The 13,785-nt window shown below is 44.8% G+C and overlaps 1 protein-coding gene across 1 annotated transcript in view; it reads right to left on the bottom strand.

The window, feature by feature from the left end:
* Positions 1-527, bottom strand: part of LOC147425720 (uncharacterized) — a 28,962-nt gene extending 28,435 nt beyond the window's left edge. Inside the window, exon 1 of the mRNA XM_086500729.1 lies at positions 26-527. The gene's annotated coding sequence lies outside the window, so the exon portion shown is untranslated. The remainder of the gene's footprint in view (positions 1-25) is intronic.
* Positions 528-13,785: the final 13,258 nt, after the last annotated feature.

Here is a 13,785-nt window from a genome sequence, read left to right as displayed (position 1 = left end):
AAGAAGCACAGGCATTGATACTTACATGCGTTTGAACCTGAAGTAGGTACCAAAACGTGTGATTTAGCTCACGGATGGGCAGCAGAAAAGATCCTGTAAACAGCCGCAGGAAATTTCACCCAATCAAACAATGCCGGAAGTAAAGACGAGACTAAATCTAATTCAACAGCAATCTTGACAGGGAAGAAAGGTCGTCCTGCGATACTAAACAGACGACCCAAATATGGGAAATGTGTGTGTGCGCGCGCGCGCGCGCGTGTGTGTGTGTGTGTGTGTGTGTTGTGCGAATCAGGGAACGCGTTACGCAACGGGTGGATAGCCAGACTTTACAAAATTAAACAGATTATGTTTCAATTATTTCAGAGAGGATGTGGCAGGAAAAGGGAGGTGAAGCCAAAAGCAGTGGAGAGAAGCAGAGAAAGAGAGAGAGAGAGAGGAGGTGACTGTAGTCTGTGAGAGAAAGCGGCCACAAAGGGTATCGGGTTAAAAGGAGTTTGGCTGCTTCGGCATTCTCTCTTCTGACGCGGGAGCTACCTAGAGGTCTAGAAGCGTAGCCTCTAGACTTTCGCATTAGTCGCTCTCACTGTTAAGACCGGTTTCGAACGTGCAGCTGCGAGATACGGCCCAGATACCCTTAGCAGATGGTGCCGACGGCCCAGGAATCAGGATCAATTGTAAAATGCCTCTACTCACTGGTAGCAGTTGACTCACTACCGAGAAAGTGGGTATTTTGAGTATGAAAACATGTCATCGATCACCTAGAGTAAAACCCCCAATAGCGGAACAGTTAAAGTGAGCAACCAATTGCTACACATCTACTCCATTATTTCATGCGTGAAGGGGCGCAATCGAGAGCTCGTCACCACAGCTACAAGCAGCAAAAAGTATGGTGCGAACAATGGCACACAGGCGATGGACGATGACATCAGATTTTCTGTGTGTAACCAAAGCAAGGGCACAATAGAAGGCGGGGACTATAATGAAAGAACGTCTGACCAGCAAGGCTCGAACACGAGATCAAACGGCCAGAATTCCATCTCGACTAAGCTACCCAACCCACCACTCGACCTCTGATGTTCTGCAATTGGTCCGTTGGTTTACTTAGGAATAGGGGTAGAGGTGTCCCTCCACAGGGACCTGTTCCCTTATTGGCCCCTTTAACCTAATTGGAGTAGATGAAGCCAACCATTGCTATTGCTCCATGAGTTAAGCTATTGTTTGCTTGGGTTGCCTTGGGCAGGAGATAGGGTTGTGTTTCTAATGGGTTGCCTTGGGCAGGAGATAGTTTCTAATGCCAATTGGCCTACACTTTCCATATCCGTTCATGCCCCTAAGATTCCCTTCTCCAAGGCTCGCTTGACCACTGTGTAGAGAGAGATATGTGCTTCTAGATTGGTAAACCTAAACTCTTAAGGTTGCTAGTCTCCAAAGGATAATCAATCATAAAGAGTAATGTCAATTGGAGAGTGCCTTAGTGTATGGGCGTGTATCATCAGTACACGACACCGACCACATGTATGGATGGGTGCCATCAAGCACACATGGCAGTTAGGCCATGCCACTTTGTCGATTGTGATGACATGTTGGCACATATCATGCCCTCGGGTTGCACTTGGGTGTTTCTTCTAAGGAGGGTTTCATATGGGCCACATGGCTAGTGGAACGAAAGCTCATCACGGACTAGGTGACAAATGGCAACTACCATGTATATTGACAGCAATCGTCGATACACGTGGCAATTGCCATGTCGTGTCTACCACATGCGTTGCTACCATGTATATTGACGATAAGCATCAATTAACGTGGAAGGTCATCATAAAGCTTTTCAGGCCTCTTGGGATTGTCATGAAGTTCCTCTTGAGTGCTCTCTCTTTCTATGTACTCCTTGTGCTCTTGCCCTTCTCTCGTCCCCCTCCCTCTCCCTCTTCCTCTTCCCCCTCCCTCCCTTGCCCCAACCCCACCCCTTACCCCCCTCGAGGGATCAACCATGGAAAACTTATTGTAACTCATAAGTGCAGACGAGAGGGTGTTCCAAAAACTTAGATAAGCATGTAAGGGTAGCAAAATAGCTATTTTAAAATAAACAAAGGTTTCTTTATTTTATAGCGTAGCAAAATACTAGGATAAAAGCATATAAGGGTAGCAAAATAGCTATTTTAAAATAAACAAATGTTTCTTTAATTTATAACGTAGAAAAATACTAGGATAAATGTGCACTTTGGATCTATTCTAGCACAAAGCAAAGACTATGGTCAAATCCCCACTCTAGCAGAGATCGATATGGCTCTGTAACATGTTTATTGGGCCCTGCATGTAAACCTTTCTTTGATACTCCTTGATGCTATCAAATACCTTTTTTGTCAAAATGGATTTTGAAGTATGGGAAGTCTCTACATGGATATAACTTGACCACTACCAATTAACACATGGTACGCCTAGATCTCACCTACAGTTATCACTTGCATGAGGCAAGTCACATGAGGATTCAACATGGTGTACCTACCAAGAATGATGGCCACTTATCTTGCCAACTCACTCGCTAGTGGTTTCACATTGACCATTGTACATTGTTCTTACTATGTTACATTTTCCACTTATGTTTGGTAGACTTTCTCATCATTTTTATTTGCTTGTGAATGTTGTCTATAACTACAATGCCTTTCTGTGCACAAGGTGCTAGCAATAGAGATGTTACTTTCTACGAATAGCAAGTGGGCATGTCCTCACTATCAAGCATATAATTCATGAGATGACATGAATAGACTAAGAGAGCCTCAAAGTAGGTGATCTCTTGTTTGAACACTCAAGAAAATTTAGTGTGACTACCTTGTTTGGGGGGTTGACAATTTTTCTCTTTTGTTCATGGAGAGATATAGCATTTATGCTAGCAATGGCATTCGTAGGCAAAGGACAACCCCGACGACACCTCAACAAAATGGCATTTCTGAAATTGCAAAACCATAATCTACCAATTATCTATCATATACGAACCTATAAACTGTCAAGACCTGCGATAACCAACTAGGCTAGAGCAAGTCAAACCACAGATGTTATACACCACAGCCCCAAAAAAATGCATGTGGCAATGCATATCTGCTCTCAAAAATGCATGGAGAGTTAAAGATATTTATGAATGCACGAAATCTATTGTGAAGGGCAACGTATTACTCCACATGTACCTAAATCACTATCTGAACCACTTAGCGAATACATCAATACACACTCTTGTGTGTGTCAAAACACCACTCATTAGAGAGCTAGTATGTGGCCCAGAGTGCTCATTGATGTCGAGGCTATTGGATATGTCAAAAGAGAGCCTTGTTTACTCTCTCTTGTAAAGAATGAGGATGCAAGAGAGCTACACAAGACAAGCACAAAGCACACAGAGATGGAAAGCTTCTTCTTCTTCTTCACAGAAAAGAGAGTACAAAATGACTAAGTGCTAAAGCTGAAAAGTAGCACATATGTACATGCGGTCACTAAGTGTGAACTCGCTAGAAGCGTACTAGGCTGGCACTATAAGTGTAGTCCAGCTGTAGAATCACTGGTAGAGATCCTCTGTGTCGGTCACCTAACGCGCCAGTGAGTAAATGCCGTAAGCGGCCAAGCCCCGTAGTGGATGCCAGCTCAAGGTGTAGAGCTCGACATCTCAACACTCCCCCTTGAGCTCTGCATGTCGCAGAGTCCAAGCATAGTCCGGAAACGTCGAAGCTTCTCAGCTCCGAGGACCTTGGTAAAGATATCCGCTATCTTCTCCTCTGTGCTGACGTAGACCAAGTCGATGTCTCCCGCCAACACTCGCTCTCGAACGTAGTGGTAATGGACCTCTATGTGTTTGGTCCTGGCATGGAACACTGGGTTCCTAGCCAACTGCATGTTGCTGAGGTTGTCACAATGGATAAAAATCTGCTGGTCCACCTGCACTCCCAAGTCCTCAAGTAATGTGCGTAGCCAAGCTACCTCGCACGCCGCAACTGCTGCACCTCTGTACTCGGCCTCTGTGCTCGATAAAGCAACCGTAGGCTGCTTTTTGTTGCTCCAAGTAACAGCAGCACTCCCAAAAGAGAACATAAAGCCACTCGTAGATCTCCTATCAACAATGCTACCTGCCCAATCTGCATCTGTATACCCATACAATGCTAATGGTGCATCTGCTGCATAGAACAATGCGTAGTCAAGAGTACCTTGCACATACCTAAGTGTGCGTCGTACTCCATCCAAATGTGGCTTCCTCGGAAGCTGCATGAACTGACTCTCCAAGCCTACTGTGTAGCTCAAGTCTGGCCTCGTGATAGTCAAGTAGATTAGACTACCCACAATCTTCCTGTACATGTTGACATCCTCAACAGCATCACCCTTCTCTGCACTCAGCTTTGCATTCACATCCAAGGGAATAGAAATTGGCTTACAATCAACCATACCATACTTTGACAACATGTCCAAAGCATACTGTCTCTGTGATAGCCATACACCCTTTGGAGTCCTGATCACCTCAATGCCAAGAAAGTAGCGTACCTCGCCTAAATCTTTCATTTCAAACTCCTGTTTGAGAAGACCCTTCACATGGTCAATCTCCATAGCATTGTCACCAACAATAATAAGGTCATCTACATATATGGTAGTGACCACAATCCCCACATCACTCTCACGTACATAGAGTGAATGATCAGCATGAGCTCTTCTAAAACCAATACTAACAAGATACTTGGCAATCCTGTCATACCATGCTCTAGAGCCCTGCTTCAAACCATACAAAGCTTTGAGAAGTCTGCATACATAATCTGGGTAACCTGGATCGACATAACCAGGTGGCTGATCCATATACACTTCCTCTTGCAACTCACCATTCAAGAAGGCATTCTTTACTTCCATTTGATGCATAATCCATCCTCTAGATGCAGCCACTGCTATGACAGCTCTCACAGTCGTCATCTTTGCCACTGGAGCAAAGGTCTCCTCATAGTCTATGCCATACGTATGTGCATAACCCTTTGCGACCAGCCTTGCTTTGTGACGCTCAATGTTACCATCAGCCTTATGCTTGGTTTTATACACCCATTTACAGCCAATAGCTTTCTTGCCACTTGGCAATGGCACCAACTCCCATGTGTCGTTTGCTTCCAATGCAGCCATCTCTTCATTCATTGCATCATCCCAATGCACATTTCCAACTGCATCCTCAAAACACGTGGGCTCCACATCCTGTATCACCTTAGCCATGTAGGCTTGGTGATGTGCTAGATACCCATCATAAGTCAATTTCTGAACTGGATTTCTGACTCTATTAGATCTGCGCAGTCCTGGGTCACTCCTTTGCCCTCTAGCATCTTCTTGTACTTTCCTTACACCAGGTTTCCTGACAGCCGGAATTCCAAATTCCTCATCAAGACTTTGTTCAGAACCATCTGAATCCATGTCTACATGTGAAAAACCTGATGATGCATCAGCCATAAAGGGAGGTTCATCAACCTTTTCCTTTCCTTTTCGTGATACATTCCCTGTACCTGTTGGTGGAGTAACCTACGTACGTAGTCTACCATTCCATGGTTTCTCAACAGAGCCACAAGAAGAGGACTCTTGTGGTCCACTCAAAACCTGTGACTATGGCCTCACATTTTGTACAACCACATCATCTTTTACATCAGCCCCAATAGTGCCATGTGCATTATTGTACCAGCTGCTCATCTCATCAAAGACTACATCTCTGCTCACTCGTAATTCTCGTGTAGTAGGATTGTAGCACCTGTACCCCTTTTGTTCAAGGGAATATCCCACAAGAATACATTTCTCTGCTTTAGGATCCAATTTCCTACGCAACTCATCTGGTACATGCACGTAAGCTATGCAGCCAAACACTTTCAAGTGTGCCAAATCAAGCTTTGTACCTGTAAACTTTTCCTCAGGTGTTACATCATGCACCGCAGCTGTAGGTGTCCTGTTCATAATGTACACAGCTGTATTTACGGCTTCAGCCCAGAAATGATGAGGCATGTTCTTCTCATTCATCAATGCACGTGCAACCTCTGCAATGTGCCTGTTTTTCCTTTCTGCGACCCCATTCTGTTGTGGAGTATATCTGCATGTAAACTGCCTACGTATACCATGCATTAGCAGAAAATCTGAAAAATCATTGGAGAAGTACTCTCCCCCTCCATCTGACCTCAATGTCTTGATTTGCATATCTGTCTCCTTCTCAATCATGACTTTGAAGTCTTGAAAGTGACCAAACACTTCACTTTTGTTACGCATGAAGTAGACCCATACTTTCCTTGTATGGTCATCAATGAAAGAGACAGAATACCTGCAACCATGTATACTTGCAGTATCGGTTGGACCCCAAACATCTGTGTGCACCACCTCAAGTGGCTTTTTACATACATTGCGCTCATGTGGAAATGAGCCCTTTGACTGTTTTTCAAACTGGCATGCTGCACACACTTTATGCATACCATCCACCTTGAATTTGGGCAAACCTTTTACAATCTGTTTTGATTGCATGCTGCGCAATGTCTGCTCATTGACATGGCCAATGCGTTTGTGCCAAATGTCAACATCAGCCACAACACCTGTGCCCTGTGCAAATAATGCAGCTTTTACCTCAGGCATGTCTACATTCAGCGTAAACATTCTGCCCACACATTTGCCCTCTGTGATCAGCTTACAGCCATTCTGGAAATCTTCTACATAACAGCCATTCGGATTGAAGCGAACCTGCAAACCCTGCTCAACCATTTGTCCAACAGAAACAAGATTCTTTGTAATGTTTGGGACATGAAGTACATCTGCTAAGTACTTTGATTTGCCACTCTTCGTATTTAGAGGTATGTCCCCTACATGAGCAATCGGGTGAGCTGTGTCATCTTCTGTCTGCACATAGCCTGACACATCTGGTTTGCGCATATCTCTAAACCACTCTCCACGAGACGTCATGTGATTAGAGGCACCTGAATCCACATACCAAACATCATCGTGGGTGGAATTCTCTGTAGTCATTGTATTCATTACATGCTGCATAACAAACATGCGCTCGTTTTTGCTGTCATCTGCATCTCTGCTAGTAGATGCATAGTTGCCTTGTTCTCTCTTTCCACTTGCTTTTCCCTTTGGATAGTCACGTGACATGTGACCTCTTTCACCACAAGTCCAACATTCTCTGCTATCTGCAGTATGTTGCTGCCTGCTTGATCCTGCACCACGACCTCTTTGACTCCCCCTGCCTTGAGACTGGTTTCCCCTACCACCTGTATTGTTTTGATTTGATTTAACTTCTTGAAATTGGCCCCTGCAACCCCTTGGGCCTCGACCACGACCTCTACCTCTACCTCTGTTGGAGTTAGAATAGAAGGCCTGTTCAGAATTATTTATGCCATGAGAAGAAGATGTGTCAAGGTTCTTCTCCTCCAGAATAAGCATAGAAATCAAATCTTGGAACACGGGGATGTCGTCTCTTGTATTCATGGAAGACCTGAAATGTACATACTCATCTCCTAGACCATCCAAGCATGCACGGACAATGTCATCGTCTTCCACTGAGACTTTAATAGATCCAAGATCCTCAATGATACTCTTGATCTTCAAAGCATAATCATTGATGGAGAGGTTGTTCCTCTTAACCTGATTTAGCTCCGACTTTAGTTGAAGCTTCCTGGCCTTGGTGTTCACCTCGAACACTCTGCCTAAGTTTTTCCATGCAATGGCGGGGGTTTCAGCATCCTGTAGATAGCCCATCATGCCATCTGTGATGCTCATAGAAAGCCAATACATCACTTTGCTCTGGCCTTGTTGCCAGTCCCTCAAAGCTTTCCTTTGTTCTGCTGTAGCATTTGCTTTGGGAATCCCTGGTTCCTTTTCATTGTCTCCTTCTACATAGTCCCAATAACCTTTTCCTTTTAGGAAATTTGTTATTCTGAACTTCCATGCAGGGTAGTTATTTTTCTCAAGCTTCTCAGTAACAATCTGACTGAAACCGTCAGACATCTTGAAGCACTAAGACAAAATAGTTGCAATCTACAAAAACCTGCAAATCTGATGAACCTGCTATCGTGGTACCTGTAACGCTTCCTACACTCAACGAGTGTCCACAATCAAGCGTATATACAACCACTGTACTTGTACAGTAAATCTTTGTGTACTGCACTTTGGAGACCTGTTCAGAAACTTGGACGAAAAACCCCTAAAAAAATATGGTCGTGGATTGCGAACGAAGGGATTGTGATGCTCTTGCTCTCTTAGCCTCTCTTGCCTACACCAGGCTCTGATACCATGTAAAGAATGAGGATGCAAGAGAGCTACACAAGACAAGCACAAAGCACACAGAGATGGAAAGCTTCTTCTTCTTCTTCACAGAAAAGAGAGTACAAAATGACTAAGTGCTAAAGCTGAAAAGTAGCACATATGTACATGCGGTCACTAAGTGTGAACTCGCTAGAAGCGTACTAGGCTGGCACTATAAGTGTAGTCCAGCTGTAGAATCACTGGCAGAGATCCTCCGTGTCATCACCTAACGCGCTAGTGAGTAAATGCCGTAAGCGGCCAAGACCCGTAGTGGATGCCAGCTCAAGGTGTAGAGCTCGACATCTCAACATCTCTCTCTCTCTCTCTCTCTCTCTCTCTCTCTCTCTCTCTCTCCACGATGAATGCCAAAGAAGCCAATGCCGTCAAAGTTGATGCTATCAAAGTCAATGTCAAAAGTGCCGGAGGAGAGTCGAGGTGCTCTCCCTCCCTCCCTCGCTCTATGCCAAAGTCACCGATGCCATGAAGCACTGGGTGATGTGGATGTCCAAGTCAGAGCCAAAGGAGAGCCAAAACTTCTATGTCTGGCTCTCTGGCTATATCAGAGGTCAAAAGAATCCAGAGAGACTCTATCTCTCTCTCTCTCTCTCTCTCTCTCTCTCTCTCTCTCTCTCTCTCTCTCTCTCTCTCTCTCTCTCTCTCTCTCTCTCTCTCTCTCTCTCTCTCTCTCGTTTGCACAGCCCTCCTGCCCTAGCTCTCTCTCCCCCCCCCCCTCGTTTGCACAGTCCCCCCGTGGGCAAGGGCAGCCCTGTGGGGGGGCGTTAACATCAGTCCCGCCCTCCCTCCCCTAGCCCACGACCTGGCCACTGTCGACCTGCAACACGCTGTCGGATCTATCAAGATCCGACACCAGCTCAACCTTTGCACCCTGTCGACCTCGAGGGCTCTGCAAGATTCGACACCTACAAGTGCCATCGCTATGGCTCTATCAAGATTTGCAACCTCTGCTCGTGTCGACCTCAAGCAAAACGAATCTGCTCAATCAAGATTCGGGTCCCGGCTTCATCTTGAGGGTAAGTCTCTAAGCAAGGGTTCCCATAGTTTTGGGTGGGTACTTTGTCAAGACTTGGCCGACCCAGTTTAGACAATGTGCCCCTGCCGCTTCAGTTCATCCTGAGGCTAACAAACCCTAAGGGTCCTAAACAAGGGTTCTCACAGTTTGTGTGGGTACTCGACGAGGAGATGAAGACCAAAGAAGCTACTCCGAAGTCGACAACACGATCGAGCTTTGCCGCTGTTTTAGTAGCTCCGAACAAAGCCGACCGACTCGAGCGTCTTCAAGCGGATCTTGATCGGGTCATGGAAGAGAATCACAACCTCAAAGCTTGCCTTAGCAAGCTTGAGGCACGATTTGATTCCACGGTCGATCTTACTACCAACAAAGTGAAAGAAGTCGAAGCCAAAGCCATTGAAACCCACTCGCCAACACTTGCGAAGGTGAAGACATGTGTGACAGTAGAGCTTCGAGAACAACGACTTCAAGAAGAAAATACCCTCAAGATCCGAATTGGTGGACTACCTCAAGCATGGGAAACGACCAAGAATGACATCTTGAAGCGCATCAACTTCCTCAACGAGACTCTCAAGCCGGTCAAGTTCGACTACAACGCATTAGCTTGTATCACTTCGAGAGGCCCTGGCAAGCCTATACCACATGGGCATGCCATCCTTGAATTTGAAAGAAGAGAAGGTCGGCCCAAGCTTCTCCAACAATCACGTCTTCTCATAGACACCAAGTTTCGGATCGCAGAAGAACTCACTCCGCTACAACTCAAACGCAAAAGTGAAGAGCTCAAGAAAGTACATGAAGCCTGCAAACAAGGTAAATGGGCAGTCTACCGTGGTGGTAAAGCTATCATCCAGGAGTTTCGAAACCCCAAACCAGTTCTCTCCACAGTTGGGTTCCCCCTTTTTTCCTCGTCTTCCCTATGGACCCTCAATCCTTAACTGATATGTCTCGTCATCGTCTTCTTAAGACGCAACCGCTGTAATGTTTGTTTTTGGCCCCATGGGTCATATCTGACCTCCGTGGACGATAATGCAATCTGTGTGTATGTGTGTGTGTGTGTGTGCACGATTGATGCCAAATAAGCCAATGCCATCAAAGCCGATGCTATCAAAGTCAATGCCAAAGTGCCGAAGGAGATTCGATGTGCTCTCTCTCTCCCTCCCTCACTCTATGCCAAAGACACCAATGCCATGAAGCACTGGGGCGATGTGGACAATGTAACATTTAATGGCCTAGTAACTTGTGTGTAGTGAAAATAGCGTAAATATAGTGAGCATTTCATTAGAATAGATTCCTAATGAGCATAGAAAGAGTGCTTGGATGGAGAGAGAAACAAAAAGTGTAACACCTAGTTAGATATGCATGAACAATACTTCAAAAGTGAGAGAAATTAAACTATTTAAAGGCTTTGTATTATAGGTTTCCCCCATCAAGGGAGACATTTTACAATACAATACTTTGCGTTCCTTTAAATACTTGCTGGTGCAATGAAGATGGAAGCTTCAAGCACCATGCACACACTTATAAAACACAACATCAATTCCCTCACGGTCTCATAATTTAGACCTCACACACCTTCGAAGACGGTGAGAGCTAGCGGGGTATGAGAGTAGATTGAGAGGAAGAAGGAGTATTCTTACGAGAAAGATGTATATCTCCTCACATAATCACCCATACAATCTTAGCATAGCTAAGTATTTAGCATGGTAGAGGATATGAGCATGCATTGAAGCTTAGCTCTTGGTTGGATTTGCATCACAAAGCCAAGAGTTGTTGGTGTAGGCCTCCCTTCTCACAAGCTTGGAGTAGATGATGAGCTTTCCATTAAGGCTTGAGAAGGAGAGAGATTCTTCTTTGCTTCACACATCAAATTGTGTGAGTGTGTGTGTGTGTGATAATACCTTGCCAAAATCAACCGCCTCTCTCTCTTGGTCGATTCCTCTTGCATTTTACTCATTCTAGCACCCCATTGGACCCTGCAAAAGCTTAGCCAATGATAATTGAAAAGCATAAGTGATAGCCTTTTGACATGTGTCCCCTTTCCCCTTTTGTGAGAGCTTTAGGTATTTAATTAATGCAATTAAACTCTCATTGGACCCCGTTGTCTTCTGGCCAATAGGAATCAGGCAAGCCATTGGGCTGTTGAATGCTCATTGGACCCCTTGAGAGACTGTCCAATAGTCTTCTAGAGAGCTTAATTTCTATTGGTTCCTTTATCAAGTGTTTTAAAATGAATTAAACTAAATGTATCGTAGCCATTATAATTCTCATTGGTCCACCTCTATGGCCATCCAACAGGATTTGAATGCACCTTGGGGGAAACAGGGCTAGGGAGCTTACATGTGTCCCCTATTCCCTTTGTGTAAAGGGAGCCTCTGTGTGTGTGTGTGTGTGTGTGTGTGTGTGTGTTTTGTCTCTCATCCCCTACTAAAAGGGATTCACCCCCTCCTCTTTAGGAGTCTTTGAAGACTTTGTGTACACTACCAAGCATCCAATTTTCCTAATCAATGACCATTGGACTTAACCTTTGAATTTTGGAACCTTAGCATTTTGGAAGTCTTAATGGGCTGAACCTTAGGTGTTTGAAGCCCATTGCTTGCACATTGCTCTTCTGCAGATGGTCCCCCTTTGGATCCCTATTTTCCCTCCTTTGGATCCCTACTGTAACCAGTATGCTAGCCTTACCAATAATCTAGCTTTTTCTCCTCTGGTACTTCCCCATATTAAATGATCAGTTTAACATGAGAAAATCGTTTAGGAGAATTAGATATTAGTTATTATGACTCTCTCTCTCTCTCTCTCTCTCTCTCTCTCTCTCTCTCTATCTATCTATCTATCTATCTATCTTGAGTTTGGAAGCCGCAGATACGACAAGCAAAGAGGGGATGGGAAAAATTTATCTCTCACTTGCTCTCACTCTTGAGCTCTTACCACATGAGCACATGGAAAAAAGGGGGAGACAACGGGACAAAGAAAGGGATATTGGCAAAGGAATGAAGTGGGAAAACTTGAGGATTGAAGATTCTATCTCTCTCGACAAGTGAGCAAAGCTGCAAAACAAGGATCGGTTTCAAAGACGTGCAAAAGGGGCATGTGGCTGGTACGAATGAGAGCAGGCAAAACTTGACTGGATAGAGGGTAGAAGGGAAAGTCTAGGGAACTAAAGAGTAGGGGAAGAGTACAGGGTGGGATTTGTGACTAGCGATTACTGATTGCTTCCATCGGGTTGGAGATTTTTGATTAGGGGTTAGCAAATCAAAAGACATACTGACGATGGCGTATGCAACCAATTTGCAAAAGGGTTTTTAGCTATCAAAAATTGGAAGCATCTACTGGTTTCCAGCATCAAATAAGTGTTGATATCTCATTTCAATTTGTTTTTAGCGTTTATTTGTGCTCCTAGTCACGATTTTCTCCTGCGATTTCTCTCTAAACTCACTATGTCATTAAATTCAATACCTAACCAACCCCAATGATTTTCTCATATTAAACTAATTATTTAATGTGGGATAATAAACGGGAACAAGGGTTAGAATATAGACATGTGCTTACAGATCTATCTCAACATGGAGCCAATGGTAAAGGGGCCCAAATGAGAGATGGTTTGTCAAAGAGCAAGGTTAACTAATGGAGCTTAAAAGACCTTAGGGTTAGCTTCATTAAAGACCTCCAATGGTTAATGCTAAAAGTCCTTTGACCTTAGGCAAGCTAGGGCTGAGCTTGAGGTGGGAACCCGACCTAAACTTGCCTTTGACCTTAGGCAAGCTAGGGCTGAGCTTGAGATGGGAATCCGACCTAAACTTGCCTTTGACCTTAGGCAAGCTAGGGCTGAGCTTGAGATGGGAACCCGACCTAAACTTGCCTTTGACCTTAGGCAAGCTAGGGCTGAGCTTGAGGTGGGAACTCCACCTAAAGTGCTTGTCATGCTTGATGACTAAGGTACTTGAGGTACTTGTCATACTTAATGAGGAAGGTGCTTGAGAAGCTTCCCATGCATGGGGGTGTAAGGTGCTTGAGTCAAAAAGAGACCCTACAAACTTAATGAAGAAGGTGCTTGAGAAGCTTTTTATGCATAAAAGTCCCAAAGTTAGGGGAATCTTTGACCTAACCTTCCACTCACCCAAAGGGCACCCTTTTTCTCAAAGGACACATGGGACACATGTCAGACTCTCCCTAAGCTTAACCACATGGTGTGCTTGAATGCTATTGGCTGGGCTAAAGAGGGGTCCAATGAGCTTCTAGTCCTATCCAACAAATATCTAGATATTTTCAAGCTCTCTCTCTCTCTCTCTCTCTCTCTAAGGGGTAAGGAGGACACTTGTCAAAAGACTGTCCATGTACTTGACTGCATGCTACATGTGATTGGCTAGGGGGAGAGGGGTCCAATGAGCTTGAATCATGTGGAAAAGCCACAACTTGCCCCAAGCAAGCAAGGGGGGTGCTAGGGGGATATACATCACACACACACACACACACACACACAC

The sequence above is a fragment of the Adiantum capillus-veneris genome, chromosome 25 (assembly GCF_014529385.1).
Source record: "Adiantum capillus-veneris isolate H3 chromosome 25, ASM1452938v2, whole genome shotgun sequence".
Taxonomy (NCBI): domain Eukaryota; kingdom Viridiplantae; phylum Streptophyta; class Polypodiopsida; order Polypodiales; family Pteridaceae; genus Adiantum; species Adiantum capillus-veneris.
Note: the sequence above shows the minus strand (reverse complement) of the source record. Positions and strands in the feature narration are given on the sequence as shown.